The sequence below is a fragment of the Lagenorhynchus albirostris genome, chromosome 10, assembly GCF_949774975.1.
Source record: "Lagenorhynchus albirostris chromosome 10, mLagAlb1.1, whole genome shotgun sequence".
Taxonomy (NCBI): Eukaryota; Metazoa; Chordata; class Mammalia; order Artiodactyla; family Delphinidae; genus Lagenorhynchus; species Lagenorhynchus albirostris.
This window is the reverse complement of record NC_083104.1, coordinates 74,741,840-74,753,213: the sequence shown is the minus strand read 5'-3', so window position 1 is coordinate 74,753,213 and position 11,374 is coordinate 74,741,840. Positions and strand designations below refer to the sequence as shown.

General features: G+C 43.8%; 1 protein-coding gene across 1 annotated transcript in view; it reads left to right on the top strand.

The window, feature by feature from the left end:
- Positions 1-8,547: 8,547 nt before the first annotated feature.
- Positions 8,548-11,374, top strand: part of RCAN2 (regulator of calcineurin 2) — a 271,389-nt gene continuing 268,562 nt past the window's right edge. Inside the window, exon 1 of the mRNA XM_060163046.1 lies at positions 8,548-8,704. The gene's annotated coding sequence lies outside the window, so the exon portion shown is untranslated. The remainder of the gene's footprint in view (positions 8,705-11,374) is intronic.

Sequence of the window (11,374 nt, the reverse complement as noted above, 5' to 3'; positions counted from 1 at the left end):
CAGAGACCAGCAGTTTTCCTCTGCCATCTGAACAATAACACGGATGTGTCATGCTAAAACGAAGAGAGAGAGTTCGATGGAGGGAAACTGCTTTTACTGCTGCAAGAAAATGAAAAGAGGAGGAGGTTGTGAGTGTAGAAGAATCATTTATAGGAGAAAATGCTCTGGTAGGGAAAGAGACAGAAAACCCAAGTCTCAGTTTGCAACTGACAGCCTTTCGATTGCTCTTCAACTGTAGAATACTCTTGTAGGTGTAAAGTGTGTGTGTGTGTGTGTGTGTGTGTGTGTGTGTGTGTGTGTGTGTGTATGAGACAGAAAAAGAGACAGAGCCATACAACCTGTGCAGAAGGGCCCTGTACTTGATTTAATGCTCTGCTGTCATTTTCCTGAAATTCTTAATATTTTTTGATCCAGGGACCCTGGGTCCTCCAAATTATGTAGCGGGTTCCAGAGAGAAAGTTAGCTCTACTGAGTTAAGATGGTTGAAAAAGGACATAATTTTTTTTTCATATTCTTAACTGCAAAAGACTATTCTTCTGCAAAAGTGTGCCTCAACTTACCTGGTGAAACTTTTCTTCCTACTTCCTGTGCTACCCCTGTGCTTTGTTCACATGAAGTCCTCATAGCTTCCAACATAGGCATGGTCATTGGACTTCTCTTGCCTTAGAGCAGAACTCAGCAAACTTTTTCTGGAACGAGCCAGATAGCAAGTATTTTCAGCTTTATGGGTCTTGAGGTCTCTGTTGCAACTGCATCTGCTAAAGCAGTCATAGAAAATACATAAATAAAGGAGTGTGACTGTGTCCCAGTAAAACTTGATTGGCAAAACGACGTGGGGGCTGGATTTGGCCTGGGGGCCATAATCTCATGACCTCTACCTTAGAGCATTGTTTTCTTTTGATGATGACGATGATGAAGAGATGATGATGATGATAACGATGATGACAGCTAAAATGGATTGAGGCCAGACACTGGGTCAAATGCTTTACAAACCTTACGGTATTTAATTTTCACAACAATGTAGGGTATGATTGCCATTATCTCGACTTGACAGATGAGAAAACTGGCATTGAGAGGAGTAAAGTGATTGATTTATTCAAGGATATCCAGCTAGTAAAAAGAGGAGGTGAGATTCAAACTTGAGACCTGTGCTAAGCCCCAGGGTTCCCAGACCTTCACTTCTCATACCTGGGGCACTTGACTCTTGCCTGAAATTCAGCCCCATCCTGGTCTCTAGAACTGATCAACACTTTAAGTGAGAAGGATGTTGTAAAGAGCTTCAGTCTCGTTGATACAACCCACTATCAAGCTGTCCTTACAGTCTCCCGAGCCTCTTGGTTTCCAAGGACCAGTCCCCACCTTAGGATCCTGATGATGGGGTCTCTGTCTTGTCCTGGATTCCATTTCTTCAAGCTTTTTTTGTTTAAGATAAGCCAGGTTCTCTATGTGAGATTTCTTGATGACAACAATGTGCTTGGACAGGTTTTTTTTGTCTGCTGTGGTGTTATTTTGAGACCACAAGGGCCTTTTGGACTGGACTTGCCTAGTGCCAGAGCCAATCTCTTCCCTCCTCTGCCCTCATTTATTCTCCCATCTCCATGCTTGGTCAACCTTTGCCCCTCTGTCTGCCTTGTGTTAACAGGGCCAAAGCTGACCTCTCCAGAGGTTGTGTGGTTCTCCCCACTTAACAGGTCCACCACCTTCTTATTTTCCTCTCCAAATTCAATTAATTTTTGAAGCCCAGCCCAAGTCTCCCCATTTCTATATCTTCCCACACCACTCCAGTACTTTGTACTCCAGTACAAAGTTCCTTTCTTTCAATGCCCATCATCTAGCCCCATCTTTTATTCTTCTCTAGTTGTCTTGGGAGCTTAACACTTATTTCATTTTTCTTTCAAAAGCCCTTTGAAAGAACTCATTACTTTTGCTGATTTTCCACTTGTGGAAAATGTGGTAGACATTCTTAGGTACTGTGCATTATTGATGATTATTGGGGATTGTTGGTGGGCTGGTTATTGTGTGAGGTTGCCAAGATGAGGGGGGAATCATCTATCACAGGTACCTTATCTCACTAGGGAGGAAGGAAGAAGCAGCCCTGACAGCTATGATCTGCCAGGCGTGATCGGTTTGGCCTTGATGTTCTCCTGTTGAATATACACAGTTTCACAAAATATCCTAGGACCACGAGGGATCAAGATAAAAGCAAGATCTTCTGCACTCACAGCTAAACAGAGACAAACACGTGAACATTGTCCAAACTCCAAAAATGATCACATTCCCCTATTCTGACTAATATGAGTGATGGCTGTTTCTTGACCAATGATACCAGTGATAGCCTTACTTCATTCTTCCCACCTTACAGATAAGAGTTATTAATATACCCAAGGAAAACAGTGCCCCTGCTTTTTAATAGCATCCAATCTAGAGCAAAGTATGGCTTCTTTAAACCCTCCCCCAGATCACTTAAGACAAGTCCAAACCCTGTAAGTCCTTCCTAATGTCTTACTGTCATGCCCCACCATCTCCATGGTGTGCATCCTCCCTCATTGCAAAGAGCAATAAACCCAACTTGTTTGATTACAGGTGTGTTCTTAAGGGTCTTTGGCTGGAGGATGTTGACACCAGAGATTCCTTGAACTATAAGAAACACGCTCAGTCATCTTGACTTTATTTTTTCCAGGGAGTGTGTGTGTTCTCCCCCACCCAAGAATCTCCCTCAAGTCATTGAGAGCAACCAAATACTTTGCTATAGGATCACTTTCTCTGTTCCCTGCTTTGATGAGCCCTTTCCACTTCTCCATCCTACTCTAAAGGCTGCCAAGAAAAGAATACAGCAGATTAACTTAGAATGCTTTGAGAAGTGTTTCTTCCCTTCGATCCACTTCCATTTCCATGACATGAGAAACTATAAACCCAGAATTAATATATGATAGCCTCCACTTTCAGACCAGATCTGTCCTGCTCCAGTTTCATTTAAAATCCAGCCCATTTTTATTTTTGCTACTGTAAAGCATGGACGACTATATAAAGGAACATGCATCTTGCTTACATGGCATTACAACGAATCTAAATCTATAAGGAATAGCCTGACATTGAGATGGGCTACAAAGTACTTTTCTAGTAATAAATGTGGCACCAGATGAGCGAGCTTGATGCAGGAGAAAGAAGGGTTACTTGATTGAGACTGAGAAGACTGGAATGTTAGCTGCAGTGTTACACAAACCATCACTTTGACCTCAGGAAAGCCATATTCCGTTAGCCTAAATTCCTTATCAACGGTTAAACATTGATTGAAAGCATACTGCATGCCAGGTAGTAGGATAAGTTGCTTGGGCCATCCATTAGGTCATTTGCAAACAATGTAATGTGACAGGCATAATAAAGGGACATGTGAAAAAGAACTGCAGGAGCCCTGAGGAGGAAGGCCTGACTCACCCTCCATGGTCCCTGAAAGTGGCAGCATTTTCCTACACACAAAAGACCCCAAGGTCTTGAACCAGGCTACTCGGGTTTCACTCTAGCTCAACTTACCAGGGTTAGGCAATCTATCTGTGCTTTGGTTTCCTTACCTATAAAACGGAAATCATAGTTGTACTTATCTCATAGGGTATTATGAAGATTACATTAATGTACAAATACGAACTGCAGAGTTATTGGTACTCAGTAACCACTTAAGAACATATTTAATGTTATTGTTTTTGTTATTAGTAGTGATATGTAATCTTCAAATTTCCTCATAAATCCAAACCCCTATAATCTCTCCTAGTGCAGAAGCAAAGAGTCTGAAGTCCTCTCTTTGAAAAAAATATAAGCATGTATCTTTGGAAAACATGAAATCCTCCCAGGGTCACAAGTGACAAAGAATAAGTTGAGTCTGGACTCTCTGGTACCAGCGAGTAAGAAAACACTCAGTTATGGCGACGTGCCAAGGGACACAGAAGTCAGCTTGAAGGGGTTCCCACTGGCCAAATCTGGGGGGATGAGCATCAAAATAAGTAATGATAGTAACAGATTATGACCCATTAAATAAACTAGGAGTCTGTGAGTGCACATTTATATTACTAAATAGTTAAATGAGGAGAAGAAAAACTTTTCCTTTCAGTAGCATGCTAAGTAACGCAAAAGAAACAATAGAAGTAGAAAAACATGAATGTGACAAGTCAATATCACGTGCTATACATAGGCTGCAATAAGAACACAGCACCACTTTGGCGATGTTCCGGAGTACACCTTATAACCTCAGTGTAAGGAAACATCAAACCCAAATAGAGGTACATTCTATACAATGACTAGCAAGTAAACTCTAAGCTGTCAAGGTCATTGTTTCAGACTGAAGGAGACGAAAGAAACATGCCAACTGGGTGAAAAGCAGTATCCTCTCTTAGATCCTTTTATAAAACGGGTCTGACAAAGGGTGTATAAGAGTTCTTTGTATTATCCTTGCCAATTTTCTGTAAGTTTGAAATTGTTTCAAAACAACAGAAAAAAAGTACAGCTATCAGGAATACTATGTAGCTATAAAAAATAATGTTGTTGACACGAAAAGCATAAGCAACAACCATAATAAAAATAGATAAATTGGACTTTGTCAAAATTCAAAACTTTTATACTTCATAGTGAGGACACTCTCAAGAAAAAGACAACTCATAGAATGGGAGAAGATATTTGCGAATCGTGTATCTGACAATGGATTCGTATCCAGAATATATAAAGGACTCTCACACTCCACACACACACACACACACACACAAACAAAGAAAAATAACCCAATTAAAACATGGGCAAAGGTCAAAAAAAAGGAGAAATACTTTGGCATAAATTTAATAAAATACATACATAATCTATGTGAGGAAAACTATAAAGCTCTGGTGAAAGAAATCAGAAAAACTAGGTAACTGGAGAGATATGCCATGTCTGTGGATAATAAGACTAAGCATGGAAAGATGTCAGTTCTTCCCAACTTGATCTTTAGATTCAATGCAATCCCAATCAAAATCCCAGCAAGTTATTTTGTGATATTGACAAACTGATTCTAAAGTTTATATGAAGCTGCAAAAAGACCAGAATAGCCAACACAATTTTAAAGGAGAAGAACAAAATCAGAGGATTGACACTACCTGATTTCAAGACTTACTGTAAAGCTACAGTAATCAAGGCAGTGTGATATTGGTGAATGAACAGATAAATAGATCAATGGAATAGAATAGATAGTCCAGAAATAGACCCAGATAAATATGTATAGTCAACTGATCTTTGACAAAGGAGCGAAGGCAAAACAATGGAGAAAAGATTGTCTTTTCAACGAATGGTGCTGGAACAAATGGATATCCACATGCAAAAAATTAAAAATACATAGAATAATCTAGATACTGAACTTATACACGTTACGAAAATTAACTCAAGATAGACCATAGACCTAAACATAAAATGCAAAACTATAAAATTCCTAGGAGATAATATAGAAGAAAACCTAGATGACTTTTGGTATGATGAAGGCTCTTTAGATAAAACACCAAAGGCACAATCCATGAAATAAATCCATAAGCTGGACTTCATTAAAATTAAAAACTTTTGCTGAGCAAAAGACACTGTCAAGGGGATGAGAAGACAAGCCATAGAGTTGGAGAAGTTATTTACAAAATACATATCTGATATAGGACTGTTGTTCAAAATATAAAAGGACTCTTAAAACAGAAAGGAACAATAAGAACAATAAGAAAACAAACAACCCAGTTAGGAAAGGGGTGAAAAACCTGAACATATACCTCACCAAAGAAGATCTATGGATGGCAAATAAGCATATGAAAAAATGTTCCACATCTTATGTCATTAGGAAGCTGTAAATAAAAGCAATAATGAGATACCACTACATGCCTATTAGAATGGCAAAATTCCAAAATACTTACAATCCCAAATGCTGGTGAGGATGTGAAGCAACAGGAAATCTCATTCATTGCTGGCAGGGATGCAAACTGGTATAGCCACTTTGGAAGACAGTATTTGGTGGTTTCTTACAACACATTTCTTACAATATGATCCAGCAATCACGCTCCTCAGTATTTACCCAAGTGAGTTGAAACTTATGTTCACGCAGAACACATGGAGGAAACTTAGTTGCATATTGCTAAAGGAAAGAAGCCAATCTGAAAATTCTATACAGTTCGCTGTATGATTCGTACCATATGACATTCTGAAAAAGGCAAAACTATGGAGACGGTTAAAAATGTCAGTGGTTGCCAAGGGTTAGCGGGGAGGTAAGGATGAATAGGAGGGGCAGGGAGGATATTTAAGGCAGTGAAACTGTCATGTAAGAGACTATAATGGTGGATATGTCATTATATATTTGTCAAAACTCAAAGAATGTACAACACCTAAAAGTGACCCCTAGTGTAAACTCGGGACTTTGGTTGATAATTATGTGTCCATGTCAGTTCATCTTTTGTAACAAATGCACCACTCTGGTGGGGGGATGTTGATGATGGGGGAGGCTGTGCATGTGTGGGGCAGGGGGTATATGAGAAATCTCTTTACCTTCCACTCAACGTTGCTGTGAACCTTAAACTTAAAAAAAAAAAGTGTATTAAGAAAATAAGAAAACCTGTATCTGAGTGGTAAGAAAATGACCATGTTCACTTCTGTGACAGCTAACATATATTGAGTGCTACTGTGTGCCAGGCATTGGGCTAAGTGCTTTACATGTATTACTTCATTGAATTCTCACATTAAATCTTGTGTTTTTCCAACTTTGCAAAATTTCTACAATAAATATATTATTTCTGTACCCAGAAAATTTTATTTGTAAACATATATGTGCATAATAGATCCTATTAAGGTGAAGGTCTTCAGGTTGGTGAAGATTCTAGGAACTACTTACTGTGAAATTTTGTTCAAAGGATTGAAGATATTTTACTTGGAAATGGGGGCTTAGAGTGAGTGATGATGGCTATCTTCACATATTTGAAAGACAGTCAGTTGGAAAAGGAATTGGACACTGTCTTCATGGCTTCAAAAAGTGAACTAGAGTGAAAATCCTAGGAAAGTAATTTTGGGCTTAACATAAGGATGCTTTTCCAAACAATTCTATCCAAAAAAGTAATTCATCTAATCAGTGAATATATATGGATTTGTGCATCTAGAAGTTTGGAAGAGTAGGAGTCCGAGGTCATTTTCAACTCTGAAATTCTGTCTTTATTTATATTTAATGCAGATTAATCAGAGAGAAGAGCCAAGGTCTACCTTTTCTGTTTTGTTTTTCAAAGAGGATGCAATTGTGTGTCAGCCTTGGAAAAAACAATGTGGTGCCTGGGTGAGCAAAGAATAGTTGTGAAACTTACAAGTTGCTTCGATGCAATTTTAACATTGTTATCAGGAAACAAAAGGGCATAAAAAGCACAAGGGAAAAGGCCTATTTATGTAGCATTTAGAAAGATGACAGAAGGCAAAGCTGATTTATATCTTATTCATTCCCTCCCTCAGGTTGGTGCACACACCCCCGCCCCTCCCCCACCCTCACCCCGCCACCCTTCTTCCTTCAGTTTTTCCCACTTCCCTTATTATATATTTTTTTACACTATTGGCATTCTCTTGCCATGAGACTCAACTCTATCCGTACGGGTGGCACCCATAAGCCACGGCTCTGAACTGCTTTATTTTGTAAAGCAGAGACCTCTACCGGGGTTAAGTTTGTTGAGCGACAGATCTACCCAAGATTCTGTTTCACATTCAACCTTTTACTGTACGATACCGTAGGATGCCACCCACTCCTGTGTCACTGGCTCTCACACAATAGGAGTCCTTGAAGCCCTCAGTCCCCAGGTCTGGTGGCTGGGAAACCTGGCAAAGCCACGGCCCGCGCAGGGCATCTTCCCCCGCGAGGGCGGGGCGGGGCCGGGGAGCCAGCCACCGGGTGCCTGCGCCCACCCGGCGCAGCGCCCCAGGGCCCTCCCTCGAGGGGCTTCTCGACCTTTCCTCACTTAGCCGGAGTAGGGGGGCTCTATCAGCTCAGTATTCCCCACCCACAGTTTGCTTCTCTATCAGTTTCTTCCCGGCTGTCGCTGCCCAGCCACCCTTAGCTTCAGCATCAGCCCCCTGCCCACTCCGACCCCCAAGGAAGCCACCACCCCGGCCGTGACCCCGAGGAGCCCCTCCCCCCGGGACTCCTACGGACCGTCTCCTGAACTCGGTCCCCAGAGGGTCTTCACCCCCTCCTGGACACCGGGGCGGAGGGCAGGGGGAGTGCCCGGGAAGGGGAGTGCGTGGGGGACCGGGAAGGGCGCGGGGTCAGGCGGGAGGGGAGGAGAGGAGGCCAGACAGGGGCTCTCGGTTTCCCGGGGTCTGATTGGAGGTTGGCGCGATGAGTCGGAGCTGGGGGCGCGCCCATCTCCGCTGGCTCCTGCCAGAGCCGCCGGCTCGGCCCCTCCCCGGAGCCGCTTTGTCCCGGGTGACGGCCGCTGAGGTTGCGGCGAGGAGCGGGCGGGAGGCAGAGACCCGCGGACCCACGGAGCCGGAGCCGGAGCCCGGGAGGCGGGGCGCGCCGCGCACGGCCCCACGCCCAGGCCCGCGGGCACCGCGCCCGTCCCCGCGCGCTCTCGGCCCGGCCGCCAGGTGAGCAGCCGCGCCACGCCAGCAGTCGCCGGCTCCGCCGACCGGCAGACCGCCCAGCAGTCGCCTCAGCCTCCACCGACGCATCGCGGACGACCAGCAGGTCGGTTATGTAACGGCGCCGGCCCGCTCGTCCCGGCACCCTGTCCTGTCCTGTCCTGTCCTGTCCTGCCGGGGCTGCGCGCGGCGCCCGGGCCGGGCCGGGGGACCGTGGCGGGGGGCGGCCGAGAGCGGGCGGGGTATGGGGCTGGGCCGGGGGCGGTGGCCGTGGCGGCGGGTGGTCTCCAGATCCAGTTCTCAGCTCCCGCGGCGGCCGTGAGGACCGAGGTCCCTTGACCCCCTCTAGAGGGCGCGGGTCTCAAGGAGCCCCTTCCCCAGTCCTAGTGGCCCAGGGGTTCGTCTTTCTAGTAGCAGCAGCAGGTGCATAAGTGGAGGAGCGGGAATGACGCCTGTGGTCCCCGGGACTGAGATTTGGAGAGGGGATTAGGGGAGGTGGTCTGTACGCAGAGAGCAAACGGGAAATCGGAGCCTCTTTTCCCAGTGCTTTAAGGAAAGTGCTGGGGAGGGGAAGGTGCTTTGAGACGCAGCGGACTGGGAATTGTCCTGCCTGGGATTAGCGGGCTTGGGTCATCTAAAAATAACTTCAAGTTTGAAAAGTGAAATAGAAGGGAGCGCAGTGTGCCGAGTTCCTCCTGCCTGTGGGATGCTTCTCTCTAGAAGTCACTAGAGGGAACAGGAAAATCCCAGCTGCCTGATCCCTCGGCTGCCTCCTGGTTTCACTGGTTTCCAGGGTGTCTCCGTTTGACTTTAGTTAATGATTTATTCTCCAAGGCACTGCTGTCTTTGTCTTATCCCAAAATGAATTATAGCAGAGTGCATGCTTTGAATCTTTCCTATTTAGTACGTTAGGATAGAAGTGTTCAGTGGACATCTAATGAGTCTGCTGCCTATGCTTTTTTTTTTTTTAAGTATCCTTTCAGTAAAAACAAAAGTTTCTGAGCTCCCTTTAACATATATCCCACAACTGGAGATGAAAGATGCTAGAGCATTCCAGTCCACCCTTCTCTCTTCCCTAAGCCAGAATCCCACTTGTCATATGGAGGGGAGGCTTTAGGAAAAGTAGGACATTTTAAATAACGCAGCTCAACTTTCACACATATTACATCAACACAAAACACAGGCAAATGTATCACAGGCACAGGGCAACACTTGCTAACTGACCCCCTCCATTCCAGGAACACAATGAAGTAAAAAATAGAACTACCATACGACCCAGCAATCCCACTACTGGGCATATACCCTGAGAAAACCATAATTCAGAAAGAGTCATGTACCAAAATGTTCATTGCAGCTCTATTTACAATAGCCCGGACACGGAAACAACCTAAGTGTCCATCAACAGATGAATGGATAAAGAAGATGTGGCACATATTTACAATGGAATATTACTCAGCCAGAAAAGGAAACGAAATTGAGTTATTTGTAGTGAGGTGGATGGACCTAGAGTCTGTCAGAAGTAAGTCAGAAAGAGAAAAACAAATATCGTATGCTAACACATATATATGGAATCTAAGAAAAAAAAAAAAGGTCATGAAGAACCTAAGGGTAAGATGGGAATAAAGACACAGACCTACTAGAGAATGGACTTGAGGATATGGGGAGGGGGAAGGGTAGGCTGTGACAAAGTGAGAGAGTGGCACGGACATATATACACTACCAAACGTAAAATAGATAGCTAGTGGGAAGCAGCCGCATAGCACAGGGAGATCAGCTAGGTGGTTTGTGACCACCTAGAGGGGTGGGATAGGGAGGGTGGGAGGGAGGGAGACGCAAGAGGGAAGAGATATGGAAACATATGTATATGTATAACTGATAAGCAGAAACTAACACACCATTGTAAAGAAATTATACTCCAATAAAGATGTTAAAAAAAAAAGAAAAGAAAAACCTAGAAGCTAGAAAGGATCAAGAAGCAGACAAGCATCGACTGTGGAACAAGGCAGGGGAGTGAACAGTTGGCTGCTTTTCAGTCTCCCATTGATTTCCTTTAGCCTTAGAGCTATTTTCTTAAGTACAATCAGTCACGGCGTTGAGTTAGTCTAAAATGTGAGTTGCTCTTTGCTTTCAAATCCACTGCAAATCGAATCAGCATTTACTGAGCACCTACTACTTGAGTCCAGTCCGTAGAATTTTATGAGGGAATGTGTCCTCAACTAAAGCTACAGGATCCCAAGAGCTTTCCAAATGCCTTGTTTGCAGCTCCTGCAGAACCCAACGAAATTAGGGAGGATGTGGCTCTCTCTTTCTCCAGTGATGAACAGTTAACGGACATAAGTGGGAACTTGAGAGCTTTGTCATTTGCAAGTACGCATCACATTCTTTTAAAAACTACTTGCATAATCGTTTGCAGTTAGCCATGTAGGTTATAGACATTAGCTTTATTGAGATCAACTTTGTCACTGAGGTCTCATTTTCCCATTCCCTTTATTTTCTGTACCATCCACTCAGTTTACTCAGCAGTTAATTTGTTAAGTACCTACTGTGTGCTACGTAGTCCCTGTGCCAGAGGCTACAAGAATGAGGCCCATGTTGTTCAGAAATCAATCTAGCAGAAAAGGATAAGAAAATTAAGTGATAAAGATCAGCATGGTGAGTGTTTAGTGGAGATAGGAACAAGCTCAGTGGGAGCCCAGGGAAGAAAGGGTTCAGGGAATCTGGAAGAGCTTGCAGAGAAGTTCATGTTCAGACTGCATCTCTATAGAGAAGGAGCTAG